This window comes from Lonchura striata, chromosome 1A (genome assembly GCF_050655825.1).
Source record: "Lonchura striata isolate lonStrDom1 chromosome 1A, ASM5065582v1, whole genome shotgun sequence".
In the NCBI taxonomy this organism is placed as follows: domain Eukaryota; kingdom Metazoa; phylum Chordata; class Aves; order Passeriformes; family Estrildidae; genus Lonchura; species Lonchura striata.
The window spans coordinates 10587825-10612592 of record NC_140741.1 but is presented as its reverse complement, the minus strand read 5'-3'; positions in this window follow the sequence as shown (position 1 = coordinate 10612592).

Below are 24768 nucleotides of genomic sequence, written 5' to 3'. Positions count from 1 at the left end.
GCCGGACAGAGCGGTAGCTTGTACGAGGGCGAAGAACGAAGCCGCAGGGAGACGACATTGTGTGCACAGCCTTGCGACTGCTAGAGGACGGTGACTAAAGCTCCCTGCCTTTTCAATGCACTGCTGGCATGCTTTATTGAAAGTGTTCCGAGAAACTTTCCTGGTTTTTGACTTCGTTCTGATGCAGCCGCTCCTGGGAATTTCGTGCTCGTCCCCGAAGGCTCGAGATGCAGAGAACTCGATGGCAGCTGCTGAAATGAAGGACTCCGTTGAAGTGTCGAGAAGCAAGAACGTAGACAAGAGCCTTTGTGTTTGGGAGTCAGCAGCTGCTGGACTTTTGCGATTGCTTTCACTGTGCACTCAATGCCAGGACGGCATGTGCACGTTAAAACAACGAGCTGGGCAAGAGTAATCGAAAGATCACGGCTGTCAGAAAGCAGCTTATATATTGCCCTAAACAGAGCACTGTTTTGGAGTGTGCAGTAAAATCGTGTTTCTGGACAACGGAGGCATAAGTGCGCTGCGCTCCTAAGCTATCTCCCTGCGAGACACACTGCCAAAGCTTTTCGCTATGATGCAGTTTAGTGCAGACGCACACTACGGCTCTCGGCTGCTGCCGAAGCCAAGCGCCGGTGGCCGGCATCTTTCGGCTGAAGCAGCGCTTCGGAGCGTACGGCTGCCGCTCCGCTGTTGTGTGCGCGAAGCAGCCGCTTCTCCTGCTCCGGGAGCCGGACAGAGCGGTAGCTTGTACGAGGGCGAAGAACGAAGCCGCAGAACACCGGGCTTCTGCGCGCACCCTAAGGACTGCTAGTGGACCGTGGTGGCCGCTCGCCTGCTTCTTCAATTCCATTCTAGCATCCTTATGGAAGGTGTTTCAGAACAATTTTCCTGAGTTTTGAATTCGTCCTGATGCAGCCCTTCCTGGGAAACTCGTGCTCGTCCTCTGAGGCACCGAGTGCAGAGAACTCGATGGCAACTGCAGAAATGAAGAACTGCGTTGAGGTGTCAAGAAGCAAGCATATATCCAGCGCCTTGTGTTTGGGAGTCAGCAGCTGCTGGACTTTTGCAATTGCTTTCACTGTGCACTCAATGCCAGGACGGCACGTGCACGTTAAAACAACGAGCTGGGCAAGAGTAATCGAAAGATCACGGCTGTCAGAAAGCAGCTTATATATTGCCCTAAACAGAGCACTGTTTTGGAGTGTGCAGTAAAATCATGTTTCTGGACAACGGAGGCATAAGTGCGCTGCGCTCCTAAGCTATCTCCCTGCGAGACACACTGCCAAAGCTTTTCGCTATGATGCAGTTTAGTGCAGACGCACACTACGGCTCTCGGCTGCTGCCGAAGCCAAGCGCCGGTGGCCGGCATCTTTCGGCTGAAGCAGCGCTTCGGAGCGTACGGCTGCCGCTCCGCTGTTGTGTGCGCGAAGCAGCCGCTTCTCCTGCTCCGGGAGCCGGACAGAGCGGTAGCTTGTACGAGGGCGAAGAACGAAGCCGCAGAACACCGGGCTTCTGCGCGCACCCTAAGGACTGCTAGTGGACCGTGGTGGCCGCTCGCCTGCTTCTTCAATTCCATTCTAGCATCCTTATGGAAGGTGTTCCAGGACAATTTTCCTGAGTTTTGACTTCGTCCTGATGCAGCCCTTCCTGGGAAACTCGTGCTCGTCCGCTGAGGCACCGAGTGCAGAGAATTCGATGGCAACTGCAGAAATGAAGGACTGCGTTGAGTAGTCGAGAAGCAAGCATATATCCAGCGCCTTGTGTTTGGGAGTCAGCAGCTGCTGGACTTTTGCGATTGCTTTCACTGTGCACTCAATGCCAGGACGGCACGTGCACGTTAAAACAACGAGCTGGGCAAGAGTAATCGAAAGATCACGGCTGTCAGAAAGCAGCTTATATATTGCCCTAAAAAGAGCACTGTTTTGGAGTGTGCAGTAAAATCGTGTTTCTGGACAAGGGAGGCATAAGTGCGCTGCGCTCCTAAGCTATCTCCCTGCGAGACACACTGCCAAAGCTTTTCGCTATGATGCAGTTTAGTGCAGACGCACACTACGGCTCTCCGGAGCTGTCCGAAACCAAGCGCCGGTCGCCGGCGTCTTTCGGCTGAAGCAGCGCTTCGTAGCGTACGGCTGCCGCTCCGCTGTTGTGTGCGCGAAGAAGCCGCTTCTCCTGCTCCGGGAGCCGGACAGAGCGGTAGCTTGTACGAGGGCGAAGAACGAAGCCGCAGGGAGACGACATTGTGTGCACAGCCTTGGCAATGCTAGAGGACGGTGACTAAAGCTCCCTGCCTTTTCAATGCACTGCTGGCATGCTTTATTGAAAGTGTTCCGAGAAACTTTCCTGGTTTTTGACTTCGTTCTGATGCAGCCGCTCCTGGGAATTTCGTGCTCATCCCCGAAGGCTCGAGATGCAGAGAACTCGATGGCAGCTGCAGAAATGAAGGACTCCGTTGAAGTGTCGAGAAGCAAGAACGTAGACAAGAGCCTTTGTGTTTGGGAGTCAGCAGCTGCTGGACTTTTGCGATTGCTTTCACTGTGCACTCAATGCCAGGACGGCATGTGCACGTTAAAACAACGAGCTGGGCAAGAGCAGGAAGGGAGCACGGCCATCAAAGAGCACCTGGCATCTTGCCCTGGAAAGAGCAGTGTTTTTGGAGTGTAGAGTAAAATCGTGTTTCTGGACAAGGGAGGCATAAGTGCGCTGCGCTCCTAAGCTATCTCCCTGCGAGACACACTGCCAAAGCTTTTCGCTATGATGCAGTTTAGTGCAGACGCACACTACGGCTCTCGGCTACTGTCCGAAGCCAAGCGCCGGTGGCCGGCGTCTTTCGGCGGAAGCAGCGCTTCGGAGCGTACGGCTGCCGCTCCGCTGTTGTGTGCGCGAAGCAGCCGCTTCTCCTGCTCCGGGAGCCGGACAGAGCGGTAGCTTGTACGAGGGCAAAGAACGAAGCCGCAGAACACCCGGCTTCTGCGCGCACCCTAAGGACTGCTAGTGGACCGTGGTGGCCGCTCGCCTGCTTCTTCAATTCCATTCTAGCATCCTTATGGAAGGTGTTTCAGAACAATTTTCCTGAGTTTTGAATTCGTCCTGATGCAGCCCTTCCTGGGAAACTCGTGCTCGTCCTCTGAGGCACCGAGTGCAGAGAATTCGATGGCAACTGCAGAAATGAAGGACTGCGTTGAGTAGTCGAGAAGCAAGAATATATCCAGCGCCTTGTGTTTGGGAGTCAGCAGCTGCTGGACTTTTGCGATTGCTTTCACTGTGCACTCAATGCCAGGACGGCATGTGCACGTTAAAACAACGAGCTGGGCAAGAGCAGGAAGGGAGCACGGCCATCAAAGAGCATCTGGCATCTTGCCCTGGAAAGAGCAGTGTTTTTGGAGTGTAGAGTAAAATCGTGTTTCTGGACAAGGGAGGCATAAGTGCGCTGCGCTCCTAAGCTATCTCCCTGCGAGACACACTGCCAAAGCTTTTCGCTATGATGCAGTTTAGTGCAGACGCACACTACGGCTCTCGGCTACTGTCCAAAGCCAAGCGCCGGTGGCCGGCGTCTTTCGGCGGAAGCAGCGCTTCGGAGCGTACGGCTGCCGCTCCGCTGTTGTGTGCGCGAAGCAGCCGCTTCTCCTGCTCCGGGAGCCGGACAGAGCGGTAGCTTGTACGAGGGCGAAGAACGAAGCCGCAGAACACCCGGCTTCTGCGCGCACCCTAAGGACTGCTAGTGGACCGTGGTGGCCGCTCGCCTGCTTCTTCAATTCCATTCTAGCATCCTTATGGAAGGTGTTCCAGGACAATTTTCCTGAGTTTTGAATTCGTCCTGATGCAGCCCTTCCTGGGAAACTCGTGCTCGTCCGCTGAGGCACCGAGTGCAGAGAATTCGATGGCAACTGCAGAAATGAAGGACTGCGTTGAGTAGTCGAGAAGCAAGCATATATCCAGCGCCTTGTGTTTGGGAGTCAGCAGCTGCTGGACTTTTGCGATTGCTTTCACTGTGCACTCAATGCCAGGACGGCACGTGCACGTTAAAACAACGAGCTGGGCAAGAGTAATCGAAAGATCACGGCTGTCAGAAAGCAGCTTATATATTGCCCTAAAAAGAGCACTGTTTTGGAGTGTGCAGTAAAATCGTGTTTCTGGACAAGGGAGGCATAAGTGCGCTGCGCTCCTAAGCTATCTCCCTGCGAGACACACTGCCAAAGCTTTTCGCTATGATGCAGTCTAGTGCAGACGCACACTACGGCTCTCCGGAGCTGTCCGAAGCCAAGCGCCGGTCGCCGGCGTCTTTCGGCTGAAGCAGCGCTTCGTAGCGTACGGCTGCCGCTCCGCTGTTGTGTGCGCGAAGAAGCCGCTTCTCCTTCTCCGGGAGCCGGACAGAGCGGTAGCTTGTACGAGGGCGAAGAACGAAGCCGCAGAACACCCGGCTTCTGCGCGCACCCTAAGGACTGCTAGTGGACCGTGGTGGCCGCTCGCCTGCTTCTTCAATTCCATTCTAGCATCCTTATGGAAGGTGTTTCAGAACAATTTTCCTGAGTTTTGAATTCGTCCTGATGCAGCCCTTCCTGGGAAACTCGTGCTCGTCCTCTGAGGCACCGAGTGCAGAGAATTCGATGGCAACTGCAGAAATGAAGGACTGCGTTGAGTAGTCGAGAAGCAAGAATATATCCAGCGCCTTGTGTTTGGGAGTCAGCAGCTGCTGGACTTTTGCGATTGCTTTCACTGTGCACTCAATGCCAGGACGGCATGTGCACGTTAAAACAACGAGCTGGGCAAGAGCAGGAAGGGAGCACGGCCATCAAAGAGCATCTGGCATCTTGCCCTGGAAAGAGCAGTGTTTTTGGAGTGTAGAGTAAAATCGTGTTTCTGGACAAGGGAGGCATAAGTGCGCTGCGCTCCTAAGCTATCTCCCTGCGAGACACACTGCCAAAGCTTTTCGCTATGATGCAGTTTAGTGCAGACGCACACTACGGCTCTCGGCTGCTGCCGAAGCCAAGCGCCGGTGGCCGGCATCTTTCGGCTGAAGCAGCGCTTCGGAGCGTACGGCTGCCGCTCCGCTGTTGTGTGCGCGAAGCAGCCGCTTCTCCTGCTCCGGGAGCCGGACAGAGCGGTAGCTTGTACGAGGGCGAAGAACGAAGCCGCAGAACACCGGGCTTCTGCGCGCACCCTAAGGACTGCTAGTGGACCGTGGTGGCCGCTCGCCTGCTTCTTCAATTCCATTCTAGCATCCTTATGGAAGGTGTTCCAGGACAATTTTCCTGAGTTTTGACTTCGTCCTGATGCAGCCCTTCCTGGGAAACTCGTGCTCGTCCGCTGAGGCACCGAGTGCAGAGAATTCGATGGCAACTGCAGAAATGAAGGACTGCGTTGAGTAGTCGAGAAGCAAGCATATATCCAGCGCCTTGTGTTTGGGAGTCAGCAGCTGCTGGACTTTTGCGATTGCTTTCACTGTGCACTCAATGCCAGGACGGCACGTGCACGTTAAAACAACGAGCTGGGCAAGAGTAATCGAAAGATCACGGCTGTCAGAAAGCAGCTTATATATTGCCCTAAACAGAGCACTGTTTTGGAGTGTGCAGTAAAATCGTGTTTCTGGACAACGGAGGCATAAGTGCGCTGCGCTCCTAAGCTATCTCCCTGCGAGACACACTGCCAAAGCTTTTCGCTATGATGCAGTTTAGTGCAGACGCACACTACGGCTCTCGGCTGCTGCCGAAGCCAAGCGCCGGTGGCCGGCATCTTTCGGCTGAAGCAGCGCTTCGGAGCGTACGGCTGCCGCTCCGCTGTTGTGTGCGCGAAGCAGCCGCTTCTCCTGCTCCGGGAGCCGGACAGAGCGGTAGCTTGTACGAGGGCGAAGAACGAAGCCGCAGAACACCGGGCTTCTGCGCGCACCCTAAGGACTGCTAGTGGACCGTGGTGGCCGCTCGCCTGCTTCTTCAATTCCATTCTAGCATCCTTATGGAAGGTGTTTCAGAACAATTTTCCTGAGTTTTGAATTCGTCCTGATGCAGCCCTTCCTGGGAAACTCGTGCTCGTCCTCTGAGGCACCGAGTGCAGAGAACTCGATGGCAACTGCAGAAATTAAGAACTGCGTTGAGGAGTCAAGAAGCAAGCATATATCCAGCGCCTTGTGTTTGGGAGTCAGCAGCTGCTGGACTTTTGCGATTGCTTTCACTGTGCACTCAATGCCAGGACGGCACGTGCACGTTAAAACAACGAGCTGGGCAAGAGTAATCGAAAGATCACGGCTGTCAGAAAGCAGCTTATATATTGCCCTAAACAGAGCACTGTTTTGGAGTGTGCAGTAAAATCGTGTTTCTGGACAACGGAGGCATAAGTGCGCTGCGCTCCTAAGCTATCTCCCTGCGAGACACACTGCCAAAGCTTTTCGCTATGATGCAGTTTAGTGCAGACGCACACTACGGCTCTCGGCTGCTGCCGAAGCCAAGCGCCGGTGGCCGGCATCTTTCGGCTGAAGCAGCGCTTCGGAGCGTACGGCTGCCGCTCCGCTGTTGTGTGCGCGAAGCAGCCGCTTCTCCTGCTCCGGGAGCCGGACAGAGCGGTAGCTTGTACGAGGGCGAAGAACGAAGCCGCAGAACACCGGGCTTCTGCGCGCACCCTAAGGACTGCTAGTGGACCGTGGTGGCCGCTCGCCTGCTTCTTCAATTCCATTCTAGCATCCTTATGGAAGGTGTTCCAGGACAATTTTCCTGAGTTTTGACTTCGTCCTGATGCAGCCCTTCCTGGGAAACTCGTGCTCGTCCGCTGAGGCACCGAGTGCAGAGAATTCGATGGCAACTGCAGAAATGAAGGACTGCGTTGAGTAGTCGAGAAGCAAGCATATATCCAGCGCCTTGTGTTTGGGAGTCAGCAGCTGCTGGACTTTTGCGATTGCTTTCACTGTGCACTCAATGCCAGGACGGCACGTGCACGTTAAAACAACGAGCTGGGCAAGAGTAATCGAAAGATCACGGCTGTCAGAAAGCAGCTTATATATTGCCCTAAAAAGAGCACTGTTTTGGAGTGTGCAGTAAAATCGTGTTTCTGGACAAGGGAGGCATAAGTGCGCTGCGCTCCTAAGCTATCTCCCTGCGAGACACACTGCCAAAGCTTTTCGCTATGATGCAGTCTAGTGCAGACGCACACTACGGCTCTCCGGAGCTGTCCGAAGCCAAGCGCCGGTCGCCGGCGTCTTTCGGCTGAAGCAGCGCTTCGTAGCGTACGGCTGCCGCTCCGCTGTTGTGTGCGCGAAGAAGCCGCTTCTCCTGCTCCGGGAGCCGGACAGAGCGGTAGCTTGTACGAGGGCGAAGAACGAAGCCGCAGGGAGATGACATTGTGTGCACAGCCTTGGCAATGCTAGAGGACGGTGACTAAAGCTCCCTGCCTTTTCAATGCACTGCTGGCATGCTTTATTGAAAGTGTTCCGAGAAACTTTCCTGGTTTTTGACTTCGTTCTGATGCAGCCGCTCCTGGGAATTTCGTGCTCATCCCCGAAGGCTCGAGATGCAGAGAACTCGATGGCAGCTGCAGAAATGAAGGACTCCGTTGAAGTGTCGAGAAGCAAGAACGTAGACAAGAGCCTTTGTGTTTGGGAGTCAGCAGCTGCTGGACTTTTGCGATTGCTTTCACTGTGCACTCAATGCCAGGACGGCATGTGCACGTTAAAACAACGAGCTGGGCAAGAGCAGGAAGGGAGCACGGCCATCAAAGAGCATCTGGCATCTTGCCCTGGAAAGAGCAGTGTTTTTGGAGTGTAGAGTAAAATCGTGTTTCTGGACAAGGGAGGCATAAGTGCGCTGCGCTCCTAAGCTATCTCCCTGCGAGACACACTGCTAAAGCTTTTCGCTATGATGCAGTTTAGTGCAGACGCACACTACGGCTCTCGGCTACTGTCCGAAGCCAAGCGCCGGGGGCCGGCGACTTTCGGCAGAAGCTGCGCTTCGGAGCGTACGGCTGCCGCTCCGCTGTTGTGTGCGCGAAGCAGCCGCTTCTCCTGCTCCGGGAGCCGGACAGAGCGGTAGCTTGTACGAGGGCGAAGAACGAAGCCGCAGAGCACCGGGCTTCTGCGCGAACCCTAAGGACTGCTAGTGGACCGTGGTGGCCGCTCGCCCTCCTCTTCAATTCCCTTCTAGCATCCTTATGGAAGGTGTTCCAGGACAATTTTCCTGAGTTTTGAATTCCTCCTGATGCAGCCCTTCCTGGGAAACTCGTGCTCGTCCTCTGAGGCACCGAGTGCAGAGAACTCGATGGCAACTGCAGAAATGAAGGACTGCGTTGAGGTGTCAAGAAGCAAGAACATAGCCAGCGCCTTGTGTCTGGGAGTCAGCAGCTGCTGGACTTTTGAGATTGCTTTCACTGTGCACTCAATGCCAGGACGGCATGTGCGCGTTAAAACAACGAGCTGGGCAAGAGTAATCGAAAGATCACGGCTGTCAGAAAGCAGCTTATATATTGCCCTAAAAAGAGCACTGTTTTGGAGTGTGCAGTAAAATCGTGTTTCTGGACAAGGGAGGCATAAGTGCGCTGCGCTCCTAAGCTATCTCCCTGCGAGACACACTGCCAAAGCTTTTCGCTATGATGCAGTCTAGTGCAGACGCACACTACGGCTCTCCGGAGCTGTCCGAAGCCAAGCGCCGGTCGCCGGCGTCTTTCGGCTGAAGCAGCGCTTCGTAGCGTACGGCTGCCGCTCCGCTGTTGTGTGCGCGAAGCAGCCGCTTCTCCTGCTCCGGGAGCCGGACAGAGCGGTAGCTTGTACGAGGGCGAAGAACGAAGCCGCAGGGAGACGACATTGTGTGCACAGCCTTGGCAATGCTAGAGGACGGTGACTAAAGCTCCCTGCCTTTTCAATGCACTGCTGGCATGCTTTATTGAAAGTGTTCCGAGAAACTTTCCTGGTTTTTGACTTCGTTCTGATGCAGCCGCTCCTGGGAATTTCGTGCTCATCCCCGAAGGCTCGAGATGCAGAGAACTCGATGGCAGCTGCAGAAATGAAGGACTCCGTTGAAGTGTCGAGAAGCAAGAACGTAGACAAGAGCCTTTGTGTTTGGGAGTCAGCAGCTGCTGGACTTTTGCGATTGCTTTCACTGTGCACTCAATGCCAGGACGGCATGTGCACGTTAAAACAACGAGCTGGGCAAGAGCAGGAAGGGAGCACGGCCATCAAAGAGCATCTGGCATCTTGCCCTGGAAAGAGCAGTGTTTTTGGAGTGTAGAGTAAAATCGTGTTTCTGGACAAGGGAGGCATAAGTGCGCTGCGCTCCTAAGCTATCTCCCTGCGAGACACACTGCTAAAGCTTTTCGCTATGATGCAGTTTAGTGCAGACGCACACTACGGCTCTCGGCTACTGTCCGAAGCCAAGCGCCGGTGGCCGGCGACTTTCGGCAGAAGCTGCGCTTCGGAGCGTACGGCTGCCGCTCCGCTGTTGTGTGCGCGAAGCAGCCGCTTCTCCTGCTCCGGGAGCCGGACAGAGCGGTAGCTTGTACGAGGGCGAAGAACGAAGCCGCAGAACACCCGGCTTCTGCGCGCACCCTAAGGACTGCTAGTGGACCGTTGTGGCCGCTCGCCTGCTTCTTCAATTCCATTCTAGCATCCTTATGGAAGGTGTTTCAGAACAATTTTCCTGAGTTTTGAATTCGTCCTGATGCAGCCCTTCCTGGGAAACTCGTGCTCGTCCTCTGAGGCACCGAGTGCAGAGAATTCGATGGCAACTGCAGAAATGAAGGACTGCGTTGAGGTGTCAAGAAGCAAGAACATAGCCAGCGCCTTGTGTTTGGGAGTCAGCAGCTGCTGGACTTTTGCGATTGCTTTCACTGTGCACTCAATGCCAGGACGGCATGTGCATGTTAAAACAACGAGCTGGGCAAGAGTAATCGAAAGATCACGGCTGTCAGAAAGCAGCTTATATATTGCCCTAAAAAGAGCACTGTTTTGGAGTGTGCAGTAAAATCGTGTTTCTGGACAACGGAGGCATAAGTGCGCTGCGCTCCTAAGCTATCTCCCTGCGAGACACACTGCCAAAGCTTTTCGCTATGATGCAGTTTAGTGCAGACGCACACTACGGCTCTCCGGAGCTGTCCGAAGCCAAGCGCCGGTGGCCGGCGTCTTTCGGCGGAAGCAGCGCTTCGTAGCGTACGGCTGCCGCTCCGCTGTTGTGTGCGCGAAGAAGCCGCTTCTCCTGCTCCGGGAGCCGGACAGAGCGGTAGCTTGTACGAGGGCGAAGAACGAAGCCGCAGGGAGACGACATTGTGTGCACAGCCTTGGCAATGGTAGAGGACGGTGACTAAAGCTCCCTGCCTTTTCAATGCACTGCTGGCATGCTTTATTGAAAGTGTTCCGAGAAACTTTCCTGGTTTTTGACTTCGTTCTGATGCAGCCGCTCCTGGGAATTTCGTGCTCGTCCCCGAAGGCTCGAGATGCAGAGAACTCGATGGCAGCTGCAGAAATGAAGGACTCCGTTGAAGTGTCGAGAAGCAAGAACGTAGACAAGAGCCTTTGTGTTTGGGAGTCAGCAGCTGCTGGACTTTTGCGATTGCTTTCACTGTGCACTCAATGCCAGGACGGCATGTGCACGTTAAAACAACGAGCTGGGCAAGAGCAGGAAGGGAGCACGGCCATCAAAGAGCATCTGGCATCTTGCCCTGGAAAGAGCAGTGTTTTTGGAGTGTAGAGTAAAATCGTGTTTCTGGACAAGGGAGGCATAAGTGCGCTGCGCTCCTAAGCTATCTCCCTGCGAGACACACTGCTAAAGCTTTTCGCTATGATGCAGTTTAGTGCAGACGCACACTACGGCTCTCCGGAGCTGTCCGAAGCCAAGCGCCGGTGGCCGGCGTCTTTCGGCAGAAGCTGCGCTTCGGAGCGTACGGCTGCCGCTCCGCTGTTGTGTGCGCGAAGCAGCCGCTTCTCCTGCTCCGGGAGCCGGACAGAGCGGTAGCTTGTACGAGGGCGAAGAACGAAGCCGCAGAGCACCGGGCTTCTGCGCGCACCCTAAGGACTGCTAGTGGACCGTGGTGGCCGCTCGCCTGCTTCTTCAATTCCATTCTAGCATCCTTATGGAAGGTGTTTCAGAACAATTTTCCTGAGTTTTGAATTCGTCCTGATGCAGCCCTTCCTGGGAAACTCGTGCTCGTCCTCTGAGGCACCGAGTGCAGAGAACTCGATGGCAACTGCAGAAATGAAGGACTGCGTTGAGGTGTCAAGAAGCAAGAACATAGCCAGCGCCTTGTGTCTGGGAGTCAGCAGCTGCTGGACTTTTGAGATTGCTTTCACTGTGCACTCAATGCCAGGACGGCATGTGCGCGTTAAAACAACGAGCTGGGCAAGAGTAATCGAAAGATCACGGCTGTCAGAAAGCAGCTTATATATTGCCCTAAACAGAGCACTGTTTTGGAGTGTGCAGTAAAATTGTGTTTCTGGACAACGGAGGCATAAGTGCGCTGCGCTCCTAAGCTATCTCCCTGCGAGACACACTGCCAAAGCTTTTCGCTATGATGCAGTTTAGTGCAGACGCACACTACGGCTCTCGGCTGCTGCCGAAGCCAAGCGCCGGTGGCCGGCATCTTTCGGCTGAAGCAGCGCTTCGGAGCGTACGGCTGCCGCTCCGCTGTTGTGTGCGCGAAGCAGCCGCTTCTCCTGCTCCGGGAGCCGGACAGAGCGGTAGCTTGTACGAGGGCGAAGAACGAAGCCGCAGAACACCGGGCTTCTGCGCGCACCCTAAGGACTGCTAGTGGACCGTGGTGGCCGCTCGCCTGCTTCTTCAATTCCATTCTAGCATCCTTATGAAAGGTGTTCCAGGACAATTTTCCTGAGTTTTGACTTCGTCCTGATGCAGCCCTTCCTGGGAAACTCGTGCTCGTCCGCTGAGGCACCGAGTGCAGAGAATTCGATGGCAACTGCAGAAATGAAGGACTACGTTGAGTAGTCGAGAAGCAAGCATATATCCAGCGCCTTGTGTTTGGGAGTCAGCAGCTGCTGGACTTTTGCGATTGCTTTCACTGTGCACTCAATGCCAGGACGGCACGTGCACGTTAAAACAACGAGCTGGGCAAGAGTAATCGAAAGATCACGGCTGTCAGAAAGCAGCTTATATATTGCCCTAAAAAGAGCACTGTTTTGGAGTGTGCAGTAAAATCGTGTTTCTGGACAAGGGAGGCATAAGTGCGCTGCGCTCCTAAGCTATCTCCCTGCGAGACACACTGCCAAAGCTTTTCGCTATGATGCAGTCTAGTGCAGACGCACACTACGGCTCTCCGGAGCTGTCCGAAGCCAAGCGCCGGTCGCCGGCGTCTTTCGGCTGAAGCAGCGCTTCGTAGCGTACGGCTGCCGCTCCGCTGTTGTGTGCGCGAAGAAGCCGCTTCTCCTGCTCCGGGAGCCGGACAGAGCGGTAGCTTGTACGAGGGCGAAGAACGAAGCCGCAGCGAGACGAATTTGTGTGCACAGCCTTGGCAATGCTAGAGGACGGTGACTAAAGCTCCCTGCCTTTTCAATGCACTGCTGGCATGCTTTATTGAAAGTGTTCCGAGAAACTTTCCTGGTTTTTGACTTCGTTCTGATGCAGCCGCTCCTGGGAATTTCGTGCTCGTCCCCGAAGGCTCGAGATGCAGAGAACTCGATGGCAGCTGCAGAAATGAAGGACTCCGTTGAAGTGTCGAGAAGCAAGAACGTAGACAAGAGCCTTTGTGTTTGGGAGTCAGCAGCTGCTGGACTTTTGCGATTGCTTTCACTGTGCACTCAATGCCAGGACGGCATGTGCACGTTAAAACAACGAGCTGGGCAAGAGCAGGAAGGGAGCATGGCCATCAAAGAGCATCTGGCATCTTGCCCTGGAAAGAGCAGTGTTTTTGGAGTGTAGAGTAAAATCGTGTTTCTGGACAAGGGAGGCATAAGTGCGCTGCGCTCCTAAGCTATCTCCCTGCGAGACACACTGCTAAAGCTTTTCGCTATGATGCAGTTTAGTGCAGACGCACACTACGGCTCTCGGCTACTGTCCGAAGCCAAGCGCCGGTGGCCGGCGACTTTCGGCAGAAGCTGCGCTTCGGAGCGTACGGCTGCCGCTCCGCTGTTGTGTGCGCGAAGCAGCCGCTTCTCCTGCTCCGGGAGCCGGACAGAGCGGTAGCTTGTACGAGGGCGAAGAACGAAGCCGCAGAACACCCGGCTTCTGCGCGCACCCTAAGGACTGCTAGTGGACCGTGGTGGCCGCTCGCCTGCTTCTTCAATTCCATTCTAGCATCCTTATGGAAGGTGTTTCAGAACAATTTTCCTGAGTTTTGAATTCGTCCTGATGCAGCCCTTCCTGGGAAACTCGTGCTCGTCCTCTGAGGCACCGAGTGCAGAGAATTCGATGGCAACTGCAGAAATGAAGGACTGCGTTGAGTAGTCGAGAAGCAAGAATATATCCAGCGCCTTGTGTTTGGGAGTCAGCAGCTGCTGGACTTTTGCGATTGCTTTCACTGTGCACTCAATGCCAGGACGGCATGTGCACGTTAAAACAACGAGCTGGGCAAGAGCAGGAAGGGAGCACGGCCATCAAAGAGCATCTGGCATCTTGCCCTGGAAAGAGCAGTGTTTTTGGAGTGTGCAGTAAAATCGTGTTTCTGGACAAGGGAGGCATAAGTGCGCTGCGCTCCTAAGCTATCTCCCTGCGAGACACACTGCCAAAGCTTTTCGCTATGATGCAGTTTAGTGCAGATGCACACTACGGCTCTCGGCTACTGTCCGAAGCCAAGCGCCGGTGGCCGGCGTCTTTCGGCGGAAGCAGCGCTTCGGAGCGTACGGCTGCCGCTCCGCTGTTGTGTGCGCGAAGCAGCCGCTTCTCCTGCTCCGGGAGCCGGACAGAGCGGTAGCTTGTACGAGGGCGAAGAACGAAGCCGCAGAGCACCGGGCTTCTGCGCGAACCCTAAGGACTGCTAGTGGACCGTGGTGGCCGCTCGCCCTCCTCTTCAATTCCCTTCTAGCATCCTTATGGAAGGTGTTCCAGGACAATTTTCCTGAGTTTTGAATTCGTCCTGATGCAGCCCTTCCTGGGAAACTCGTGCTCGTCCTCTGAGGCACCGAGTGCAGAGAACTCGATGGCAACTGCAGAAATGAAGGACTGCGTTGAGGTGTCAAGAAGCAAGAACATAGCCAGCGCCTTGTGTCTGGGAGTCAGCAGCTGCTGGACTTTTGCGATTGCTTTCACTGTGCACTCAATGCCAGGACGGCATGTGCACGTTAAAACAACGAGCTGGGCAAGAGTAATCGAAAGATCACGGCTGTCAGAAAGCAGCTTATATATTGCCCTAAACAGAGCACTGTTTTGGAGTGTGCAGTAAAATCGTGTTTCTGGACAACGGAGGCATAAGTGCGCTGCGCTCCTAAGCTATCTCCCTGCGAGACACACTGCCAAAGCTTTTCGCTATGATGCAGTTTAGTGCAGACGCACACTACGGCTCTCGGCTGCTGCCGAAGCCAAGCGCCGGTGGCCGGCATCTTTCGGCTGAAGCAGCGCTTTGGAGCGTACGGCTGCCGCTCCGCTGTTGTGTGCGCGAAGCAGCCGCTTCTCCTGCTCCGGGAGCCGGACAGAGCGGTAGCTTGTACGAGGGCGAAGAACGAAGCCGCAGAACACCGGGCTTCTGCGCGCACCCTAAGGACTGCTAGTGGACCGTGGTGGCCGCTCGCCTGCTTCTTCAATTCCATTCTAGCATCCTTATGGAAGGTGTTCCAGGACAATTTTCCTGAGTTTTGACTTCGTCCTGATGCAGCCCTTCCTGGGAAACTCGTGCTCGTCCGCTGAGGCACCGAGTGCAGAGAATTCGATGGCAACTGCAGAAATGAAGGACTGCGTTGAGTAGTCGAGAAGCAAGCATATATCCAGCGCCTTGTGTTTGGGAGTCAGCAGCTGCTGGACTTTTGCGATTGCTTTCACTGTGCACTCAATGCCAGGACGGCACGTGCACGTTAAAACAACGAGCTGGGCAAGAGTAATCGAAAGATCACGGCTGTCAGAAAGCAGCTTATATATTGCCCTAAAAAGAGCACTGTTTTGGAGTGTGCAATAAAATCGTGTTTCTGGACAAGGGAGGCATAAGTGCGCTGCGCTCCTAAGCTATCTCCCTGCGAGACACACTGCCAAAGCTTTTCGCTATGATGCAGTCTAGTGCAGACGCACACTACGGCTCTCCGGAGCTGTCCGAAGCCAAGCGCCGGTCGCCGGCGTCTTTCGGCTGAAGCAGCGCTTCGGAGCGTACGGCTGCCGCTCCGCTGTTGTGTGCGCGAAGAAGCCGCTTCTCCTGCTCCGGGAGCCGGACAGAGCGGTAGCTTGTACGAGGGCGAAGAACGAAGCCGCAGGGAGACGACATTGTGTGCACAGCCTTGGCAATGCTAGAGGACGGTGACTAAAGCTCCCTGCCTTTTCAATGCACTGCTGGCATGCTTTATTGAAAGTGTTCCGAGAAACTTTCCTGGTTTTTGACTTTGTTCTGATGCAGCCGCTCCTGGGAATTTCGTGCTCGTCCCCGAAGGCTCGAGATGCAGAGAACTCGATGGCAGCTGCAGAAATGAAGGACTCCGTTGAAGTGTCGAGAAGCAAGAACGTAGACAAGAGCCTTTGTGTTTGGGAGTCAGCAGCTGCTGGACTTTTGCGATTGCTTTCACTGTGCACTCAATGCCAGGACGGCATGTGCACGTTAAAACAACGAGCTGGGCAAGAGCAGGAAGGGAGCACGGCCATCAAAGAGCATCTGGCATCTTGCCCTGGAAAGAGCAGTGTTTTTGGAGTGTAGAGTAAAATCGTGTTTCTGGACAAGGGAGGCATAAGTGCGCTGCGCTCCTAAGCTATCTCCCTGCGAGACACACTGCTAAAGCTTTTCGCTATGATGCAGTTTAGTGCAGACGCACACTACGGCTCTCGGCTACTGTCCGAAGCCAAGCGCCGGTGGCCGGCGACTTTCGGCAGAAGCTGCGCTTCGGAGCGTACGGCTGCCGCTCCGCTGTTGTGTGCGCGAAGCAGCCGCTTCTCCTGCTCCGGGAGCCGGACAGAGCGGTAGCTTGTACGAGGGCGAAGAACGAAGCCGCAGAACACCCGGCTTCTGCGCGCACCCTAAGGACTGCTAGTGGACCGTGGTGGCCGCTCGCCTGCTTCTTCAATTCCATTCTAGCATCCTTATGGAAGGTGTTTCAGAACAATTTTCCTGAGTTTTGAATTCGTCCTGATGCAGCCCTTCCTGGGAAACTCGTGCTCGTCCTCTGAGGCACCGAGTGCAGAGAATTCGATGGCAACTGCAGAAATGAAGGACTGCGTTGAGTAGTCGAGAAGCAAGAATATATCCAGCGCCTTGTGTTTGGGAGTCAGCAGCTGCTGGACTTTTGCGATTGCTTTCACTGTGCACTCAATGCCAGGACGGCATGTGCACGTTAAAACAACGAGCTGGGCAAGAGCAGGAAGGGAGCACGGCCATCAAAGAGCATCTGGCATCTTGCCCTGGAAAGAGCAGTGTTTTTGGAGTGTAGAGTAAAATCGTGTTTCTGGACAAGGGAGGCATAAGTGCGCTGCGCTCCTAAGCTATCTCCCTGCGAGACACACTGCTAAAGCTTTTCGCTATGATGCAGTTTAGTGCAGACGCACACTACGGCTCTCGGCTACTGTCCGAAGCCAAGCGCCGGTGGCCGGCGTCTTTCGGCGGAAGCAGCGCTTCGGAGCGTACGGCTGCCGCTCCGCTGTTGTGTGCGCGAAGCAGCCGCTTCTCCTGCTCCGGGAGCCGGACAGAGCGGTAGCTTGTACGAGGGCGAAGAACGAAGCCGCAGAGCACCGGGCTTCTGCGCGAACCCTAAGGACTGCTAGTGGACCGTGGTGGCCGCTCGCCCTCCTCTTCAATTCCCTTCTAGCATCCTTATGGAAGGTGTTCCAGGACAATTTTCCTGAGTTTTGAATTCCTCCTGATGCAGCCCTTCCTGGGAAACTCGTGCTCGTCCTCTGAGGCACCGAGTGCAGAGAACTCGATGGCAACTGCAGAAATGAAGGACTGCGTTGAGGTGTCAAGAAGCAAGAACATAGCCAGCGCCTTGTGTCTGGGAGTCAGCAGCTGCTGGACTTTTGAGATTGCTTTCCCTGTGCACTCAATGCCAGGACGGCATGTGCACGTTAAAACAACGAGCTGGGCAAGAGTAATCGAAAGATCACGGCTGTCAGAAAGCAGCTTATATATTGCCCTAAACAGAGCACTGTTTTGGAGTGTGCAGTAAAATCGTGTTTCTGGACAACGGAGGCATAAGTGCGCTGCGCTCCTAAGCTATCTCCCTGCGAGACACACTGCCAAAGCTTTTCGCTATGATGCAGTTTAGTGCAGACGCACACTACGGCTCTCGGCTGCTGCCGAAGCCAAGCGCCGGTGGCCGGCATCTTTCGGCTGAAGCAGCGCTTCGGAGCGTACGGCTGCCGCTCCGCTGTTGTGTGCGCGAAGCAGCCGCTTCTCCTGCTCCGGGAGCCGGACAGAGCGGTAGCTTGTACGAGGGCGAAGAACGAAGCCGCAGAGCACCGGGCTTCTGCGCGCACCCTAAGGACTGCTAGTGGACCGTGGTGGCCGCTCGCCTGCTTCTTCAATTCCATTCTAGCATCCTTATGGAAGGTGTTCCAGGACAATTTTCCTGAGTTTTGACTTCGTCCTGATGCAGCCCTTCCTGGGAAACTCGTGCTCGTCCGCTGAGGCACCGAGTGCAGAGAATTCGATGGCAACTGCAGAAATGAAGGACTGCGTTGAGTAGTCGAGAAGCAAGCATATATCCAGCGCCTTGTGTTTGGGAGTCAGCAGCTGCTGGACTTTTGCGATTGCTTTCACTGTGCACTCAATGCCAGGACGGCACGTGCACGTTAAAACAACGAGCTGGGCAAGAGTAATCGAAAGATCACGGCTGTCAGAAAGCAGCTTATATATTGCCCTAAAAAGAGCACTGTTTTGGAGTGTGCAGTAAAATCGTGTTTCTGGACAAGGGAGGCATAAGTGCGCTGCGCTCCTAAGCTATCTCCCTGCGAGACACACTGCCAAAGCTTTTCGCTATGATGCAGTTTAGTGCAGACGCACACTACGGCTCTCGGCTACTGTCCGAAGCCAAGCGCCGGTGGCCGGCGTCTTTCGGCTGAAGCAGCGCTTCGTAGCGTACGGCTGCCGCTCCGCTGTTGTGTGCGCGAAGAAGCCGCTTCTCCTGCTCCGGGAGCCGGACAGAGCGGTAGCTTGTACGAGGGCGAAGAACGAAGCCGCAGGGAGACGACATTGTGTGCACAGCCTTGGCAATGCTAGAGGACGGTGACTAAAGCTCCCTGCCTTTTCAATGCACTGCTGGCATGCTTTATTGAAAGTGTTCCGAGAAACTTTCCTGGTTTTTGACTTCGTTCTGATGCAGCCGCTCCTGGGAATTTCGTGCTCGTCCCCGAAGGCTCGAGATGCAGAGAACTCGATGGCAGCTGCAGAAATGAAGGACTCCGTTGAAGTGTCGAGAAGCAAGAACGTAGACAAGAGCCTTTGTGTTTGGGAGTCAGCAGCTGCTGGACTTTTGCGATTGCTTTCACTGTGCACTCAATGCCAGGACGGCATGTGCACGTTAAAACAACGAGCTGGGCAAGAGCAGGAAGGGAGCACGGCCATCAAAGAGCATCTGGCATCTTGCCCTGGAAAGAGCAGTGTTTTTGGAGTGTAGAGTAAAATCGTGTTTCTGGACAAGGGAGGCATAAGTGCGCTGCGCTCCTAAGCTATCTCCCTGCGAGACACACTGCCAAAGCTTTTCGCTATGATGCAGTTTAGTGCAGACGCACACTACGGCTCTCGGCTACTGTCCGAAGCCAAGCGCCGGTGGCCGGCGACTTTCGGCAGAAGCTGCGCTTCGGAGCGTACGGCTGCCGCTCCGCTGTTGTGTGCGCGAAGCAGCCGCTTCTCCTGCTCCGGGAGCCGGACAGAGCGGTAGCTTGTACGAGGGCGAAGAACGAAGCCGCAGAACACCCGGCTTCTGCGCGCACCCTAAGGACTGCTAGTGGACCGTGGTGGCCGCTCGCCTGCTTCTTCAATTCCATTCTAGCATCCTTATGGAAGGTGTTTCAGAACAATTTTCCTGAGTTTTGAATTCGTCCTGATGCAGCCCTTCCTGGGAAACTCGTGCTCGTCCTCTGAGGCACCGAGTGCAGAGAATTCGATGGCAACTGCAGAAATGAAGGACTGCGTTGAGGTGTCAAGAAGCAAGAACATAGCCAGCGCCTTGTGTTTGGGAGTCAGCAGCTGCTGGACTTTTGCGATTGCTTTCACTGTGCACTCAATGCCAGGACGGCATGTGCACGTTAAAACAACGAGCTGGGCAAGAGCAGGAAGGGAGCACGGCCATCAAAGAGCATCTGGCATCTTGCCCTGGAAAGAGCAGTGTTTTTGGAGTGTAGAGTAAAATCGTGTTTCTGGACAAGGGAGGCATAAGTGCGCTGCGCTCCTAAGCTATCTCCCTGCGAGACACACTGCCAAAGCTTTTCGCTATGATGCAGTTTAGTGCAGACGCACACTACGGCTCTCGGCTACTGTCCGAAGCCAAGCGCCGGTGGCCGGCGACTTTCGGCAGAAGTTGCGCTTCGGAGCGTACGGCTGCCGCTCCGCTGTTGTGTGCGCGAAGCAGCCGCTTCTCCTGCTCCGGGAGCCGGACAGAGCGGTAGCTTGTACGAGGGCGAAGAACGAAGCCGCAGAACACCCGGCTTCTGCGCGCACCCTAAGGACTGCTAGTGGACCGTGGTGGCCGCTCGCCTGCTTCTTCAATTCCATTCTAGCATCCTTATGGAAGGTGTTTCAGAACAATTTTCCTGAGTTTTGAATTCGTCCTGATGCAGCCCTTCCTGGGAAACTCGTGCTCGTCCTCTGAGGCACCGAGTGCAGAGAATTCGATGGCAACTGCAGAAATGAAGGACTGCGTTGAGGTGTCAAGAAGCAAGAACATAGCCAGCGCCTTGTGTTTGGGAGTCAGCAGCTGCTGGACTTTTGCGATTGCTTTCACTGTGCACTCAATGCCAGGACGGCATGTGCACGTTAAAACAACGAGCTGGGCAAGAGCAGGAAGGGAGCACGGCCATCAAAGAGCATCTGGCATCTTGCCCTGGAAAGAGCAGTGTTTTTGGAGTGTAGAGTAAAATCGTGTTTCTGGACAAGGGAGGCATAAGTGCGCTGCGCTCCTAAGCTATCTTCCTGCGAGACACACTGCCAAAGCTTTTCGCTATGATGCAGTTTAGTGCAGACGCACACTACGGCTCTCGGCTACTGTCCGAAGCCAAGCGCCGGTGGCCGGCGTCTTTCGGCGGAAGCAGCGCTTCGGAGCGTACGGCTGCCGCTCCGCTGTTGTGTGCGCGAAGCAGCCGCTTCTCCTGCTCCGGGAGCCGGACAGAGCGGTAGCTTGTACGAGGGCGAAGAACGAAGCTGCAGAGCACCGGGCTTCTGCGCGAACCCTAAGGACTGCTAGTGGACCGTGGTGGCCACTCGCCCTCCTCTTCAATTCCCTTCTAGCATCCTTATGGAAGGTGTTCCAGGACAATTTTCCTGAGTTTTGAATTCCTCCTGATGCAGCCCTTCCTGGGAAACTCGTGCTCGTCCTCTGAGGCACCGAGTGCAGAGAACTCGATGGCAACTGCAGAAATGAAGGACTGCGTTGAGGTGTCAAGAAGCAAGAACATAGCCAGCGCCTTGTGTTTGGGAGTCAGCAGCTGCTGGACTTTTGCGATTGCTTTCACTGTGCACTCAATGCCAGGACGGCACGTGCACGTTAAAACAACGAGCTGGGCAAGAGTAATCGAAAGATCACGGCTGTCAGAAAGCAGCTTATATATTGCCCTAAAAAGAGCACTGTTTTGGAGTGTGCAGTAAAATCGTGTTTCTGGACAAGGGAGGCATAAGTGCGCTGCGCTCCTAAGCTATCTCCCTGCGAGACACACTGCCAAAGCTTTTCGCTATGATGCAGTTTAGTGCAGACGCACACTACGGCTCTCGGCTACTGTCCGAAGCCAAGCGCCGGTGGCCGGCGTCTTTCGGCTGAAGCAGCGCTTCGTAGCGTACGGCTGCCGCTCCGCTGTTGTGTGCGCGAAGAAGCCGCTTCTCCTGCTCCGGGAGCCGGACAGAGCGGTAGCTTGTACGAGGGCGAAGAACGAAGCCGCAGGGAGACGACATTGTGTGCACAGCCTTGGCAATGCTAGAGGACGGTGACTAAAGCTCCCTGCCTTTTCAATGCACTGCTGGCATGCTTTATTGAAAGTGTTCCGAGAAACTTTCCTGGTTTTTGACTTCGTTCTGATGCAGCCGCTCCTGGGAATTTCGTGCTCGTCCCCGAAGGCTCGAGATGCAGAGAACTCGATGGCAGCTGCAGAAATGAAGGACTCCGTTGAAGTGTCGAGAAGCAAGAACGTAGACAAGAGCCTTTGTGTTTGGGAGTCAGCAGCTGCTGGACTTTTGCGATTGCTTTCACTGTGCACTCAATGCCAGGACGGCATGTGCACGTTAAAACAACGAGCTGGGCAAGAGCAGGAAGGGAGCACGGCCATCAAAGAGCATCTGGCATCTTGCCCTGGAAAGAGCAGTGTTTTTGGAGTGTAGAGTAAAATCGTGTTTCTGGACAAGGGAGGCATAAGTGCGCTGCGCTCCTAAGCTATCTCCCTGCGAGACACACTGCCAAAGCTTTTCGCTATGATGCAGTTTAGTGCAGACGCACACTACGGCTCTCGGCTACTGTCCGAAGCCAAGCGCCGGTGGCCGGCGACTTTCGGCAGAAGCTGCGCTTCGGAGCGTACGGCTGCCGCTCCGCTGTTGTGTGCGCGAAGCAGCCGCTTCTCCTGCTCCGGGAGCCGGACAGAGCGGTAGCTTGTACGAGGGCGAAGAACGAAGCCGCAGAGCACCGGGCTTCTGCGCGCACCCTAAGGACTGCTAGTGGACCGTGGTGGCCGCTCGCCTGCTTCTTCAATTCCATTCTAGCATCCTTATGGAAGGAGTTTCAGAACAATTTTCCTGAGTTTTGAATTCGTCCTGATGCAGCCCTTCCTGGGAAACTCGTGCTCGTCCTCTGAGGCACCGAGTGCAGAGAATTCGATGGCAACTGCAGAAATGAAGGACTGCGTTGAGGTGTCAAGAAGCAAGAACATAGCCAGCGCCTTGTGTTTGGGAGTCAGCAGCTGCTGGACTTTTGCGATTGCTTTCACTGTGCACTCAATGCCAGGACGGCATGTGCACGTTAAAACAACGAGCTGGGCAAGAGCAGGAAGGGAGCACGGTCATCAAAGACCATCTGGCATCTTGCCCTGGAAAGAGCAGTGTTTTTGGAGTGTAGAGTAAAATCGTGTTTCTGGACAAGGGAGGCATAAGTGCGCTGCGCTCCTAAGCTATCTTCCTGCGAGACACACTGCTAAAGCTTTTCGCTATGATGCAGTTTAGTGCAGACGCACACTACGGCTCTCGGCTACTGTCCGAAGCCAAGCGCCGGTGGCCGGCGTCTTTCGGCGGAAGCAGCGCTTCGGAGCGTACGGCTGCCGCTCCGCTGTTGTGTGCGCGAAGCAGCCGCTTCTCCTGCTCCGGGAGCCGGACAGAGCGGTAGCTTGTACGAGGGCGAAGAACGAAGCCGCAGAGCACCGGGCTTCTGCGCGAACCCTAAGGACTGCTAGTGGACCGTGGTGGCCACTCGCCCTCCTCTTCAATTCCCTTCTAGCATCCTTATGGAAGGTGTTCCAGGACAATTTTCCTGAGTTTTGAATTCCTCCTGATGCAGCCCTTCCTGGGAAACTCGTGCTCGTCCTCTGAGGCACCGAGTGCAGAGAACTCGATGGCAACTGCAGAAATGAAGGACTGCGTTGAGGTGTCAAGAAGCAAGAACATAGCCAGCGCCTTGTGTTTGGGAGTCAGCAGCTGCTGGACTTTTGCGATTGCTTTCACTGTGCACTCAATGCCAGGACGGCACGTGCACGTTAAAACAACGAGCTGGGCAAGAGTAATCGAAAGATCACGGCTGTCAGAAAGCAGCTTATATATTGCCCTAAAAAGAGCACTGTTTTGGAGTGTGCAGTAAAATCGTGTTTCTGGACAAGGGAGGCATAAGTGCGCTGCGCTCCTAAGCTATCTCCCTGCGAGACACACTGCCAAAGCTTTTCGCTATGATGCAGTTTAGTGCAGACGCACACTACGGCTCTCGGCTACTGTCCGAAGCCAAGCGCCGGTGGCCGGCGTCTTTCGGCGGAAGCAGCGCTTCGTAGCGTACGGCTGCCGCTCCGCTGTTGTGTGCGCGAAGAAGCCGCTTCTCCTGCTCCGGGAGCCGGACAGAGCGGTAGCTTGTACGAGGGCGAAGAACGAAGCCGCAGGGAGACGACATTGTGTGCACAGCCTTGGCAATGCTAGAGGACGGTGACTAAAGCTCCCTGCCTTTTCAATGCACTGCTGGCATGCTTTATTGAAAGTGTTCCGAGAAACTTTCCTGGTTTTTGACTTCGTTCTGATGCAGCCGCTCCTGGGAATTTCGTGCTCGTCCCCGAAGGCTCGAGATGCAGAGAACTCGATGGCAGCTGCAGAAATGAAGGACTCCGTTGAAGTGTCGAGAAGCAAGAACGTAGACAAGAGCCTTTGTGTTTGGGAGTCAGCAGCTGCTGGACTTTTGCGATTGCTTTCACTGTGCACTCAATGCCAGGACGGCATGTGCACGTTAAAACAACGAGCTGGGCAAGAGCAGGAAGGGAGCACGGCCATCAAAGAGCATCTGGCATCTTGCCCTGGAAAGAGCAGTGTTTTTGGAGTGTAGAGTAAAATCGTGTTTCTGGACAAGGGAGGCATAAGTGCGCTGCGCTCCTAAGCTATCTCCCTGCGAGACACACTGCCAAAGCTTTTCGCTATGATGCAGTTTAGTGCAGACGCACACTACGGCTCTCGGCTACTGTCCGAAGCCAAGCGCCGGTGGCCGGCGACTTTCGGCAGAAGCTGCGCTTCGGAGCGTACGGCTGCCGCTCCGCTGTTGTGTGCGCGAAGCAGCCGCTTCTCCTGCTCCGGGAGCCGGACAGAGCGGTAGCTTGTACGAGGGCGAAGAACGAAGCCGCAGAACACCGGGCTTCTGCGCGCACCCTAAGGACTGCTAGTGGACCGTGGTGGCCGCTCGCCTGCTTCTTCAATTCCATTCTAGCATCCTTATGGAAGGTGTTTCAGAACAATTTTCCTGAGTTTTGAATTCGTCCTGATGCAGCCCTTCCTGGGAAACTCGTGCTCGTCCTCTGAGGCACCGAGTGCAGAGAATTCGATGGCAACTGCAGAAATGAAGGACTGCGTTGAGGTGTCAAGAAGCAAGAACATAGCCAGCGCCTTGTGTTTGGGAGTCAGCAGCTGCTGGACTTTTGCGATTGCTTTCACTGTGCACTCAATGCCAGGACGGCATGTGCACGTTAAAACAACGAGCTGGGCAAGAGCAGGAAGGGAGCACGGCCATCAAAGAGCATCTGGCATCTTGCCCTGGAAAGAGCAGTGTTTTTGGAGTGTAGAGTAAAATCGTGTTTCTGGACAAGGGAGGCATAAGTGCGCTGCGCTCCTAAGCTATCTTCCTGCGAGACACACTGCTAACGCTTTTCGCTATGATGCAGTTTAGTGCAGACGCACACTACGGCTCTCGGCTACTGTCCGAAGCCAAGCGCCGGTGGCCGGCGTCTTTCGGCGGAAGCAGCGCTTCGGAGCGTACGGCTGCCGCTCCGCTGTTGTGTGCGCGAAGCAGCCGCTTCTCCTGCTCCGGGAGCCGGACAGAGCGGTAGCTTGTACGAGGGCGAAGAACGAAGCCGCAGA